Raw genomic sequence first — 15,040 nt, forward strand, 5'->3', positions numbered from 1 at the left:
AGGTCGACTGCAATAAACCGTCCAAAATAGTTGAAAGAGATATGAAAAGACGCGTTTTGTCCTGTTATCAATAGTCCAAAGGCGAAAAAGTATTCGAATTATTGGAAGCGAGGCAAAAACGCGTCTAATAATATTTCCCCAACGGTTTTGGTCATGTTTTAGCAATCGTACCCGGTAATAAAGTATCACAATTTGTTAATTAAAATTGTCCAAAATATATTGATTTTAAAGAGAGATGCAATTAAGTGCTCGCTTGAAAGTAAGTAAGGATATTTCTTTGTAATTTTACAATAAAACCATCGGTATCGTAGGTTCACGTAATGACCAACTCAACAACAATCAATAAAACAGTTTCTGTAATGGCTTTCGTAGCAAGGCATCTACTTTTCTACTCCTATTTTTTCGAAGCGGGTACAAATTTTACCCTCTTCTGGCCTTTCAAAATACATCCCTACCATTTAAGATAGCGTACATCTTCTGTCTTTTTTTATTTTCTTCACCTGGTGATTCCACCATGATAGTAAACAATGGAAATTATAGTACAGGTTTACAAGTATGATATGTATGAGAAGGAAACAATTCCTTTCTCTTTCTAACACACTCGCGTTTGACACTTCGGTCAATGTCAAACTATTGTGGAACTCAGTGGAACCTGCGTTTGACATTGAACGAAGTGTCAAAATTACCGGGGTTGCTGTCGTGGAAAGCGACGCAGAGAAACACAAAAAATACCGGAATATTAGATATGGGTTGCATTGATGGTAAATTTTTTTGAACGAATTTAGTAGAAAATGAGGTGCACCTATATGGGTCATACAGAAAATTATACAGAAGTCTTGAATTGGGGTATCTGAGGACGCGTAGTTATTCCAGCATTAAGAATACAAACACTGGTTCTACCCCTTCAAAAGTTTTCCGCGAAAAACAGTTTGAAACCGAGGTCGACTGCAATAAACCGTCCAAAATAGTTGAAAGAGATATGAAAATACGCGTTTTGTCCTGTTATCAATAGTCCAAAGGCGAAAAAGTATTCGAATTATTGGAAGCGAGGCAAAAACGCGTCTAATAATATTTCCCCAACGGTTTTGGTCATGTTTTAGCAATCGTCCCCGGTAATAAAGTATCACAATTTGTTAATTAAAATTGTCCAAAATATATTGATTTTAAAGAGAGATGCAATTAAGTGCTCGCTTGAAAGTAAGTAAGGATATTTCTTTGTAATTTTACAATAAAACCATCGGTATCGTAGGTTCACGTAATGACCAACTCAACAACAATCAATATATCCACTTGCTCATCGACTGCACGTTTGAGAGTCTACTTTCAAAATGTCGGCGGCATGTGCACCAAATCTAATGATTTTCTTTTGTCTTCGTCTCGTATGGACTATGACGTTTATGTCATTGACTTCTTTGATGAAGAATACTTTGACTCTAAGTTATTCCTAACTTTCCGGAAAGATCGAGACTCTGTGAAAACTGGTCAATAGAAAGGGGGTGGAGTGTTGATTGCAGTTAACTGAAACCTGCATTCATCAAGGTTTCAACTTCTACACCATGATTCATTACTAGATCAGCTGTGCGTATGTATTTCCAGTTCCTCTAGCTCAACTTTCATATGTTGCTCGTACATACAGCCGAACAGTGGTGATTTCTTATACTCATCTCATGTCGAGAACATCCTCAAACTACGCGAAAGTCACCCTGATGCGAGTTTTTGCATACTTGGAGATTTAAATCTGCCAAATATTGTTTGGACGGACTTTCAATGTAATGGTATTCTAACTCCTACGAATGTCACGCGTTCTTATGAAATCAACCTTATAGATAATATTTTAAGTTGCAATTTGATTCAAAACAATAATTTATTTAATACTCTTTCGAGGTTGCTTGATCTTGTGTTTGTCGATGAGAATTTAATATTTGATCTCTCTTAGAGTACTCTTCCTGTGTGTCCATCCGATAGATATTACTTACCGCTTGTCATTCAATTAAATATCTTTGCTGCTATCCCTACGCTGACGCCATTGGATAACTCACCTTTTAACTTTCGACTTATACGCCAATTACACGGCTCAAGTATCCTTGTGCCAATTACCAATTTGCACAAGGATTTGCCCGGTGTGTGCACTGGTTGCGCTATTTGCGCAGAGAACTGCGCTAAAATCAAAACGATTTTGATATTTACGCATGGCTGCAAATATTGCACATGCTTTTTTCTTCGGGTGTGGTGAATCTTTCACAGTTTACCTGTGATTCCTGATAATATAACATCAGTAATTACTGCTTAAAAATGTTAATATCGAAGGCGTAAGGACCATCTCTAGCTTTTAACGGGAATTGACACAAATTCAATAATACATAATAATTTTTTATACAATTAGAACACATGTTTCATTTGTTGCGCTAGTTGAAAAATGAATATTGCGCAGTGCTGCAATGAATTGAGCTGGTCTTGCAATTAAAATATATATTTTATAAATACAATGGAAAATAAACGCTTCTGGTGCGAGTTTTTCGACTTATACCGTGAATTACCAGCACTGTGGAAAATAAATAGTGATTTTTTACACAATTAGTGCCTTTTTTATACAATTAAAACACATATTTCATTTGTTGCGCTACTTTAAAAATGAATATTGCGCAGTGTTTTTGAGCCGTGTATGTCAAAATTTTCATTTGCTCACACTTCGTCGTTTTATATTTGCGCATGATTTTTGTGTCATGTATGGGCCGTCTTACTGATTTCAGTGAGTTGAACCATAATGTTTTGATAGAAAGTGGAGGAAGATTTGACAGCTGTTATATCGAACGCCCTTAGCTCCAGTGAGCTCCAGGTTGTATTTTGGAAGTACAAGAGAATGGGGCATAAAAAAGGGCCCGATTTTTAAAATAGTACTTAATTTCATACTTTTTTATTTATTGTTAGAATGGGATTGCAAAGTAAAGAAACGATTTGAACTATAATTTAAGTAAAAAAACAAATGTTTTGCTTCGGCTTAACAATCATTAGCGACTTTTTTATATTGAGAAAATGTATGAATTATAAGCCCAATGCGTTTTACTGCTTAAATTAAAATTCAATTTAAAAGGAAAATCAAGCGCTGCGTTGTTTAGGTAGAGAATCAGAGAATAAAATGCAAAGATACCAAGCTATCTAAAATAGGATTGGCGCTTAGTAGAAACGAATTTCTTCAAAGATACAGTAATCATTTCTATGTATCTATGTAGGTTGTGAAATTTTAAGAAAAAACAATAATTTCACCCATCAAATTCGCGATTCGTTAAAGTTTTATTTATGTTTTATGTAAATTTAACGTTAGAAAAAATTATTTTACATCGAAATTGACATAAGACTAACATTACTTACAAAATACTTATATGCCATTACAAAGTTTTTCTTTTAATTAAATTTTACCAAGTTTTTGAAATTAATAAATTGAGATAAAATTAAATTAAAAATTGGTTTATATTATTTTACATATTTATTTGTATACATTTTGCAATAAGTGAAGATCGAATAATGGCGGTTATAACAATGAAATTGAATTTGGTAATAACGGAAATAAAAATATGTTTTTTTTCTTCGCTACTTTGAAACCGGTTTCACATTTCTTCTACATTCTCTCGTAGCAAAATACGCGGATTGCTAAAATTGCAGTAGTGAAAATTATACAAATATGTAAGTACATGGAGCACAAACTATAATGAAAGGTATTCATGATTATTTAATGGTACTTATAATAAGATTTGCAAGACTTACTGTGCAATTAAGGCTTCATGAATTTATTAAGCAACTTTATGCGGAAATACATTCGGCTTCTAAAAAAGAGCCTTTTTACTTCAAAGATGAGGTCGATACTTTCACTCATTTGTATAAGTCTTTCAATGTAGAAGGGATTTGTTTCCATTAGTATCAAACACCTTCAATTTCTTATTTTTTAATTAATTCCTTACCTACATTCGGTTTTTCTTCATATGTCCACTTAGGAAGCAAATATATGTGGATATATATGGGGATATATGAGGGGAACAAAATCACTCAAAAACAATAAATTTCACATTATTATTAATAAATATATCACATAAAGAAAAATTATGATGCTTCTTGCCTTTATATGCTGGCAAAATTCCAATTTTCCGCGAAAATCAGTTTTTTTCTGCAAATGTTTGTCTTCCTTAAAGAAATTTTCCCAATTAATGGCAATTTATTTACATATTTAATTGCACATACAAACAAACAATATGTGCAGCAAATTTTCTGCATTTCTCCTCTTTTATGCTTCACAAAAACACAATTAAACTGTTGTAAACAAAAGAATACTCTAGTATTTACCACACAACACAAATATTTGCTTTTTTTCCGCAGAAAAAAGCGTTTTTTACCCGATTTCGTTAAGTAAACCAGGGATGCACCTTAACGTTAAGCTAATCGTTTATCAAAAAATGTCCACCGTTTCCGTTGAAACACTTCGAAATATTATCGATAAAGAAATTATCAAGATAAATTGTATCTCGTATTTAACCGAAACGAAAAGCTTTCTTTAACGTTAAAAACGTTAACAAAAACGTGATACTTTATGTTTGAATTGTGCTGGCAATGCTATAGCCATGGTGAAGCCGTAAGGTGCTAACAGCGAGCGAACATACACACACAAACTCCATGTAATTTGTTTGTGTAATTCGTTGGTGGTAATGTCAAAAATACTCTGAGAAATGTTCGTACTGTCAAAACTCATGAGAAAAGTTGCAATCAGCTTGGCTAATGCTTTCATCTTTAATGACTCCGCCATCAATCAGCTTTGCCAGCATAGTTTGAAATTAATGATCAACATAAACGATTTGATTTCGTTTTGATAGGGCAGAAAACGAAACAAAATCATTTCGTTAATTTGACGTTCTTAACGTTAATAAACGAAACGAAATGACTTTGTTTCGTTTCTTAACGTTAATTATCGTAACGAAATGATATCGGTTTGTTGGTTAAGCATGCCTGAAGTAAACAAACTTTTATTTGATAATTGTCACACATTTGATAGAAAGAAAACTCAACACAAAGCAGAATTGGATAAAAAAGTGATGCCGTTGCATATTTTTGAAAAAAAAAAAAAAATACGATTTTTATGCTTTTAAGTACACTTTTTCCTTTGAATAAAAAAGTATTTATGTAAAGCGACAACATTCTTATTTCTAAGGGCGTTCAAGATGGCGGCGTTAGAGCGAGAAGCTGCTTACATCCGCCACCTTCTATAATTCCATCATGAGTTGAACAATGTCTTACTTGCACTTAACTGGGCAAATATATTTCTCTCTAATGACGTCAGCATGTGTTATGATCTTTTCTTATCGAAGTTGTCTGAGATATTTCATAGTACAGTGCCTCGTTTTAGGCCTAGGTTGCATAAATTACCTTGGTATAACATAACTCTTAATAGGTTGAAAAACAAGCGTAACAAATTCAATAAATTATATAAGGCAAATAGGGCAAACATTTCTATTAGGGAACAGTACTTTAATAGTGTACGGCAGTTTAATGTTCTCGACAAATTTCTTTATAATCGCTACATGCGTAGGCTCGAAGATGAGCTTAAAGAAAATCCAATAGCCTTTTGGAACTTTATCCGCTCCAAACGAGGTTCAACGAATATTCCGATCTGTATGACCTTTAATGGGGTAAGCTCCCAGTCGCTAACTGAAACAGTTGAGCTTTTTGCTCATCTAACTGCTTTTCTTTAAATCTAACTTTGATGATGCCAGTGTAGGTTTGGCTGGCTCTCATTCGCGCTTGGGACTTTGAGATCAGATAGATTTCGGCTCCCTCATTATCTCCGAGGATGATGTTCGCAATGCTAAGCTTTCCCTTAAACCCTCGCTAAGTTGTGACACTGATGGCCTTTGCGCCTTTTTACTGAAGCACTGTAGTTTAACACTCTGCGCCCCCGTTTTCCATATCTTCAATTTATCTCTGTCCTCTGGATCTTTTATCGATAGATGGAAAAGGAGCTCAATTGGTCCTATTTTTAAATCCGGTAATAAAAATGTCATCTCTAACTATAGGCCTATTGCCAAACTCACAGTATGCTCAAAGCTTTTCGAAAAAATCATAAAGGAGAAGTTGTCATTAAAAGGGTGATTGACCCGCGTCAACATGGGTTTGTTGCTGGTCGCTCTACTGTTACTAATCTAGGGTCGTTTTCTGATTTCTCTACCTCTGCATTTAAGGATGGCTGCCAGGTTGATACCATATATACTGACTTCTCAAAGGCTTTTGATAAAGTTTCACATCAAATCTTACTATCTAAACTTGAGTATATTGGATTTCATTCTGTATTTTTATCTTGGTTAAAATCGTATCTGTCGAACCGGTCTCTATGTGTTGAAATCGAGGACTGCAAGTCCTCCCTTTTTATGCAACGTCTGGAGTTCCTCAGGGTAGCATTCTCGGGCCTTTGTTGTTTGTGATTTTTATAAATGATGTTGGTTCCTGTTTTTTTTCGTCCTCTTTCCTTCTATATGCAGATGATTTAAAGTTATTTCATAGAGTTAATGGCGAGTCGGATTCCCAACTCCTACAAAATGACCTAAATAATCTTATCCAATGGTGTAGTGCCAATAATCTCTTCCTCAATGTGAATAAATGTTTTCACATGTCTTTTACTAAATCATCTAACTTACATTTCACCCTCTACGAAATCGCAGGTGCTCGACTGGTTTCGGTTAATGAATTTATTGACTTAGGTGTTGTTTTTGATTCCTCTTTCTCTTTTGTCAATCGTATCTCCTATATGCTTCCCAAGGCTTACAGAAACCTTACCTTTCTTCGTAGATATGCAAAAGACTTTGGGGATCCTTTTACAAGGAAGGCTCTTTATACCTCTCTCGTTCGTCCAAAACTAGAATACGCCTCAATTGTTTGGAATCCTATCTATAGCTGCTATGCTGCCAGAATTGAAAGGGTTCAAAGAAAATTTATTCTATTTTCACTCAACTTTGACGACCCAATTCCATCCTATCACTCGCGCTGCTTACTCATAAACCTCCAGCCTCTCGAATCCAGAAGGATAGAACATCTGCTAATGTTCATCTATGATCTAATAGTTGGCTCTCTTGCTTGCCCAGCTCTCTTAGCGAAGGTGTCATTTAATGTACCTAATCGGAGTCTTCGAACATTTTTTCCATTTTACACGCGTGCTTGCAGGGCTAATTATTGTAATTTTGACTCAATTTTTCGGGCACTAACTGAATTTAATAGACTCTCAGGGAGGTTTTTTATTGATTTTTCTTTGTCGAGAAACATCTTCAAGTCAACTCTGCAAGAGTACCGCTAATCTTAACTTGCAATATCTTTTTGTTTTTTGTTTTCGCTAGTCATGTTACTTACGTTTTTCGTTGTGGTTTTCACTTGATATTTTGTTTTAAGTTTTTTAATTTACTTTTGTATTCTAGTCTGTAAGATTATTCTAATCATAGACTGAGTAAATTATACACTATACATTATAAAAAGTGTACCCAGTTTTCGTTAGCAGCTACTAGTTTGCGCTGTTTTTATACTCTCGGTTTCCTCGTTCACCCATTTCTCCTAAGGTCTAGTAATTTCGTGAACTTCATGCTTGGTTACCAGCCATATACATGTATATTTGTAGTTTGTTACCATATGCGTGTGTATATGTGAGTACTACTTCAGCTGATGATTAAATGTGTTTGTGAATATCTCTCCGTTGCCTTATATGTATGTACGTAAATGATGATTGATGTGTTTACTTACATACGAGTGGCTGCTTTGGCTCGATTTTTCAGTAGTTGGTTAAGCTAAGCTTAAACTAGGTAGGTAGGTTGAACTGGCCGGTCCATGAGGACCTCACATATACTGATTGAGTCCGTAGTGTTACCAGAAGTTTGTTTCAACGACCAAACTGAAAAACCCTATCAAAAACCAGGACCTATGTTATAAAATAACCCCGTCCTCTTGGCAAATACTAGAAGCTTCCTAGGACTTAAGCCACTTGCTGCTTCTAGATCTGACAGCTGTATCACTCCTAATAGCTGGAGTCTTAGCCTGGCAAGTGCAGGGCACGAGCACAGAACGTGCTCGATCGTTTCCTCCTCCAACCCGCACTTCCTAGATCTGCTATCACTGACCAAGCCTAATTTAAAGGCAAGTGACGCCAGAAGGCAGTGTCCAGTCAAAATACCCGTCATGAGTCTACAGTCCTCTCTTTTTAATGATAGAAGCAACTGTGTTAGTCTAAGGTTGTAAGACCTGCACATAATCTTCGACACTTTACAGCCCCGCGCTGGAACCCACGCCTTTTTCGCTTGGTCGATCATGTGCACCTCTCGCATTCGCCTAATCTCGCCCAATCTAATTGGAACATCTACGGAGCAAGCTTCAAGAGATGCGCCCTTTTTAGCTAGTTCGTCCGCTTTTTCATTCCCATCTATTCCCATATGCCCTGGGACCCAATATAGATGTATGCTTCTCCCTGCCCCGATTCTCTCTAGAGACTGCTTACTGTTGCGCAGATTATATTAAAAAGTTATAGTTGTAAGAAAACACGTGTTTTCTGTATAGTTAGAAAAAACGGAAGTAAGTATTTTATTGACATTTAATATTCAAGATGTCATTTACATAGAACGGTTGCATTTATTAGTATGCATGTGTAATTCCAAATATACATAGCTTAGTATAAAATAATATATTTATTCAACACCCTTCCGGAATATATACTTTATACAAATGGGCGTAAAATTACTTTAAGCCAACTTCGTTCAAGAAAAAATTAGTTTTGGTTGCGGTTACGGCCTTCGTTAAAGTATCCGCCAACATATTCTCAGAAGTAATACATTCAAGTTTAATTTCACCGCTTTCAATTTTTTCTTGAATGAACTTTGCTTTAATATTTACATGTTTTGTGCGCGCAGAAAATGAATTGTTAGTTGCTATGAACATTGCGCTTTTGTTGCCACAAAAAACCACCATAGTCTTCGGTTCGCTTTGAACTAGTTCGTTTTGTAATCGCTTAAGCCATATAGACTTTTGAATAGCACAGACCATTGACATCAATTCTGCTTCTGTGGTTGAAAGTGCTACAGTTTGTTGACCAGGAGATTGCGCCACCTTGATACATAAAGATGTACCCAGAAGTGGATCGTCTGCTGTCGATGTCACCAGCCCAATCTGCATCACAGAAGCCAGTAATTTCTTCAGAGTCTTTTCTGTATAATAAACACTTGTTTATGGTGCCTTGCAGGTAACGCATTATTCGTTTCAGTGCAGTCCAATGTGCCTGACCGGGGTTAGAGGTGAAGCGACTTAAAATATTCACTGCATAGCAGATGTCCGGTCTAGTAATCTGTGCGGCGTATAAGAGACACCCTACCGCCTGCATATACGGCACGTTAGCCATCGCCTTTCGTTCGGAGTCAGACTTCGGACACATTTCAGATGTTAACTTTTGATTTGTATCGATCGGTGTAGATATTGGATTACATGTATGCATGCCAAAATGCTTTAAAACATCGGCGATATATGCCGACTGATCAATCTTTATGCCGCTATTGTCGCGTGTAACTCTCATGCCTAAAACTGACTTAGCTTCGCCAATGTCTTTCATTTGAAACGACTTCATTAGACTTTCTTTTAGCTTCATGATCTTATCAATTTCGTTGCTGAATATCAGTACATCATCTACATATATAGCCACAAAGAATAATTCATCTTTCCGATTGGCATGGTAGATGCATTGATCCACTTCACTTCTGTGTAGCCCAAAGCTCAGTCGTACGCGGTTGAGTTTTTCGTTCAAAACTCGACTTGATTGTTTTAAGCCATATATTGACTTGCGAAGCTTGCAGACCCTTCCAGAATTGTTATCAAAACCAATAGGTTGTGTCATATATAGCTCCTCCCTTAAATTTCCATTTAAAAATGCGGTGCCAGCATCCATTTGGTGTATAATCAAATTGAACTTGGCCGATAAAGCTAAAAGGAATCTAAGCGATGTATACCTTACGACCGGCGCATAGGTTTCTTCGTAGTCGATTCCCTTTTTTTGACTATACTTGTCGTAAAGGGGACAAGTCTCGCCTTGTGTCGAACTGCTTCGCCATCAGCATTCACTTTGGTTTTAAAAACCCATTTACTTTTTATAGCTGTCTTTCCTGGAGGTAGCGTGGTAAGATCCCAAGTCTGGTTAGCCATGTGCGAAGCCATTTCATCTTCCATAGCTGACTTCCATTCGTTTGCATTTTCTAGCGATAAAGCTTCTTCAACTGTTTGCGGCTCTTTAAGAACAAAACTCAATGCACAAAAATTATTAGAAGTACATAACTTACTATTAAGTCGTTCAGATCTACGTACCTCCATATCAGCTAAAGAGATGTGAGCTTCCGGCACATATGTTTTGTCGTTGGCATCTTCCTCATAGCTGCTCTCATCAATGGATTCTAAAATGCCACTTGCATCAGCATTACTACTTTGTGTTGTGGCACCTTCTTCTTCTGAATAACTTGCTGATGACGATTCAATATTTTCAGCACTTCCCTCTGAATTGGCAACAGTTTCGTTCGAATTTTCTCTTAGATCATAAACGTAGTTATTCTTAGGCAGCGCTAAAGAGATTTATTTTTCATTCTCAAGGAACGTAACATCGCGACTGATGATAATTGTTTTTGTTAGTGGGTTAAACAGCCTATACGCTTTAGCAGTTTCACTGTAACCTACAAATGTGCTTTCAATAGATTTCGGGGCCAACTTTCTTCCCCTTTTTTGTTTTGGTATGAGTGCTAACGCTTTGCACCCAAATACTCGCAAATGTTTTATATTTGGTTTCTTGCCTGACCAAAGTTCTTCAGGGCTAGCATTTTTTGAGTTACGAGCTATACGGTTTAATATATATGCTGCCGTATTCGCTGCTTCAGCCCAAAACTTGTCTTCAAGGCCAGCATCTAAAAGCATACATCGAATCCGCTCCATTAGTGTGCGATTCATTCGCTCTGCCACGCCATTCTGTTCAGGCGTGTACGGTGTTGTTGTTTGATGCAAAATTCCACATTTCGCAGTATATTTCTTGAACGGGCCGTTCACATACTCGGTCCCGTTGTCTGAACGTAATATTTTAATGCTTTTGCCACATTGATTTTCAAGGAAGTTCTTGAATTTTATAAATTCTTCATACACATCGGATTTCGATTTGATTGGAATAGCAAACACTTTGCGTGTGTAGTCGTCAACAAATGTTAGTAAATAACGTGCACCAGCATGTGATGGTACTTGAAATGGACCCATGATGTCTGTATGGACAACTTCCAAAACGTTAGTCGCATAACTCTCGTTAAGGTTGAATGGCGATTTGGCTTGTTTGCCTTTAATACACACGACACACTTATGATTATCAGCCGAATTAAATGTCACACCATTCATTACGCCTGTAGCAGACATCAGTTTGTTGCTTACAAGCCCAAGTCTTCTGTGCCATAAATTGTAATCCACAGCAACAAATGCACACTTGTTTCTATTCTCAACTTGTTGACAATTTAATTTATAAAGCCCATCAATCAATTTTGCAGAAGCGACTACTGTGTTGTTTTTATTAAATATTTTGCAGAACTTACCTTCGAAAACAATTTTTTTCCATTTAACGCCATTTGGCTAACTGAAAGGAGATTAGAGCATAAATTCGGCACATATCAAGGCGAATCTATACTAGGTGGTGGCAAAGCGAATTAAACCAATTCGCCGTGCGGAAGAATGTCAAGTCAAAAGAAAATTTTAATTGATTCCGATTAACTGACATGTTGAAGTACAAGGCGTTGTATGGAAAATAATCTAGAAGAAGCAATCAGCTGTTTGGATAACACCACCTGTAATGAATTCGCCTTGCCACATATTCAACATTTTTCACAGTAAGTATTCTATTTTCGTTGTTTGTCATTACCGAAAATTCTAAATCACCAACACATTCGACGTTTAACTTGTTGTTGTCTGCAATTGCTATTGCTTTGTTTGGTGTAGGTCTTCTGTTGTGAAGATTTTTTTCACTGCAAGTCATATGGTTGGTCGCGCCTGAGTCAATGTGCCAGTCAGTTGCGTTTTTTGTGTTTGTACACAGCGAGGCCAGCAGAACTTGATCATTTACTTTTTTTGTTTTGTTCCGACAGTTCTTAGCGAAATGACCAGACTGCTTGCATGCATGGCAGAAATATTTTTTTGCTTTATGCCTGTTGTTTTTGTTACCTGAGTATAGAGCTTTTTCTTCATTGCTTTGTGTATCAAATTTTACATCTTGAAGTAATAGCGATTTTATTGAGTCAACTGTCAGCACTTTTTTGGAATTTTCAACAGCTAATACTAGTGACTTAAATTCATTAGGTAACCCGGCTAATAACAGCGATGCAATTAACTCATCATCAAGTTCGAGTCCAGCTGTTTTCACTTTTATTGATGTGAGTACCATAGCATTGATGTACTCTTGCATGGATGGAAAATCTGATAACTTTAATTGAACCAGTTGCTTTAACAGTTCAACCTTCCTAGTAAGACCTTTATCTTCATATGCTTCCATTAAACTATCCCATGCGTCTTTTGCAGTGCTCTTTTGGGCAACAATTCCAAAGTTGCTTGGATCTAGCATCAGATAAATTTCCGCAGATGCACGACAATCAGCATCTTTCTCAGCTGGAGTCGCATTCGCGCTCAGTCCGGGGTCAATTGTTTTCCATAGTCCCTTAATGACCAGGTACGCCTTGGCCTGTTGCTTCCACACGTCAAAATTCTTTCTACCACGAAGTTTTTCGAAAGGGAATGTTAATGTACTGTGGCTCATTTTACCAGCTAAAGTCCAATTATTCAGCAACGATGACAAATTATTATTTGCTAAGCGCAATAACACAAACGAATTCTTAACTTAATACAACTAAGTGTCGGCCCATAACCTGTTGCGCAGATTATATTAAAAAGTTATAGTTGTAAGAAAACGCGTGTTTTCTGTATGGTTAGAAAAAACGGAAGTAAGTATTTTATTGACATTTAATATTCAAGATGTCATTTACATAGAACGGTTGCATTTATTAGTATGCATGTGTAATTCCAAATATACATAGCTTGGTATAAAATAATATATTTATTCAACGCTTACACTATAACACGCATTTAGATGCTGTGCTATGCGCGATTATTGCCTTAATTGCTTGACTGTCAATATACAAGTTAACACGGTTGCAGCTTAAGCTATTCTTTTCCAGGGTTTCTACTGCTTTGGTTACGGCTAATATTTCCACTTGGAAAACGCTACAGTAATCCGGCAGCGTGTAGGATCTGCTTATTTCCGGATCAGCGCAGTATACCGCAGACCCTACTCCTTCCACTACTTTGGAACCATCGGTGTACACATGTATCGCCTCGTCCACCATTTGCGCACCCTTGCGCCAACCGTCCACCTCTATTGTGGCCTTAAGATCTCCCTCGAAGCGCAGATAGGGAATCATGTAGTCTGTTCGTCTTGTGATTGATGACGCTATACTACTATGGCCATATGGTCGGCGCTCAAGCTGCCCCGAAGCACCGAGCCTGGTTTCGGTCGTTAGCGCTTTGTTCTTTGCTACCGGGTCTACAGGTGAGATGTGCAGAATAGCATACAGTGCAGCCGTCGGGGTTGTTTTCAGGGCTCCCGTAATGCTAAGCATCGATAGTCTGCATACCCCCTCTAATTTTTTGAGGTATGTTGTTTTTTGTGTGGCTTTCCACCAAACAAGAACTCCATAGTATAGAATAGGGCTAACAATCGCTGTAAAAACCCAATGATAAAGAGAGGGCGATAGGCCCCATGTACACCCCAGCATTCTTTTACATGCATAGAGTGCCGTTGAGGCCTTCTTGACCCTCTCCTCCACGTTGAGCTTCCATGACAGCTTACTGTCTATTTTGTGCAAGGTTTCTCCTGTAAGGTCACCCCTCCTAACTTAGGCCTGGTCCAATTTGGGACCTTGTACCTCTTTGTAAACAAGACCATATCCGTCTTCTCCGCATTGACTTTCAACCCGACATTAGATGCCCATCAAAGAACTAATCGTTGGAAGGCACTTTCCACTTCTGACAATTGCAACGTCATCTGCGTAAGCCGTAAGTTTTACGGGTCACTCATCGAATTGCCTGAGCAGTTGGTTGATGACCAGCGTCCACAGCAGATGTGATAGCACCCCTCCCTGCGGCGTGCCCCTGTCCACTGATTTTGTAGCCTCGTACAATCCCTATTGTGATGTAATCTTTCTGCAATTTAACATGCAGCCGATCCATCTGATTAAGGCAGGATGTACTTTAACTAACTTTAAACTAAGTTTGTTTAAAATAAGTTTGTTAAAACTCTAGTCAAATTTAAACTCTAGTTAAACTACTGAGCAGTTTTTCAGTCACAGTTTAGGTCCGCCTTTGGGGTTGGCTTTTTTGTGCGGCAACATTAGTTTTTTTAACACGCTTTTATTAGCTTGCCCTGTATCTATCTATATATGTATGTAACGGAATCTTTGAGCTTAATTTTCACCGGTTTCTAGAAGTCTGATTAATATGAAACTTTGCATACGTATCAAGGACTGATGACAATGCATTAATGTGATGGTGTGGTGACATAAGGTCAACGGCCATAAGGTCAATTGACCTTATTACCACTTTGAATGGCCATAAGTTTGATTGAAACTTTTCACACGTATCAAGGCTCGTTGACAATGTATTAATGTGATGGTGTGGTGACATAAGGTCAACGGCCATAATGTCAATTGGTCTTATTACCACTTTGAATGGCCATAAGTTTGATTGAAACTTTGCACACATATCAAGGCTCGATGACAATGCATTAATGTGATGGTGTGGTGACATAAGGTCAACGGCCATAAGATCAATTGGCCTTATTACCACTTTGAATGGCCATAAGTTTGATTGAAACTTTGCACACGTATCAAGGCTCGATGACAATGCAATAATGTGATGGTGGGGTGACATAAGGTTAACGGACATAAGGTCAATTGAACTTATGACCACCCCAAATGGC

The 15,040-nt window shown here is 37.4% G+C and overlaps 1 protein-coding gene across 2 annotated transcripts in view; it reads left to right on the forward strand.

The window, feature by feature from the left end:
- Window positions 1–15,040, forward strand: part of Pex10 (peroxin 10) — a 151,776-nt gene that overhangs the window by 83,522 nt on the left and 53,214 nt on the right. Inside the window, exon 1 of one of the 2 annotated variants that reach the window (XM_067790634.1) lies at window positions 11,762–11,903. The exons of the other annotated variant lie outside the window; for it this stretch is intronic. The gene's annotated coding sequence lies outside the window, so the exon portion shown is untranslated. Of the gene's footprint in view, window positions 1–11,761; window positions 11,904–15,040 lie in introns of those variants that run through there. 2 annotated transcript variants of the gene reach the window in all.

Source organism: Eurosta solidaginis, chromosome 5, assembly GCF_040869045.1.
Source record: "Eurosta solidaginis isolate ZX-2024a chromosome 5, ASM4086904v1, whole genome shotgun sequence".
NCBI lineage: Eukaryota > Metazoa > Arthropoda > Insecta > Diptera > Tephritidae > Eurosta > Eurosta solidaginis.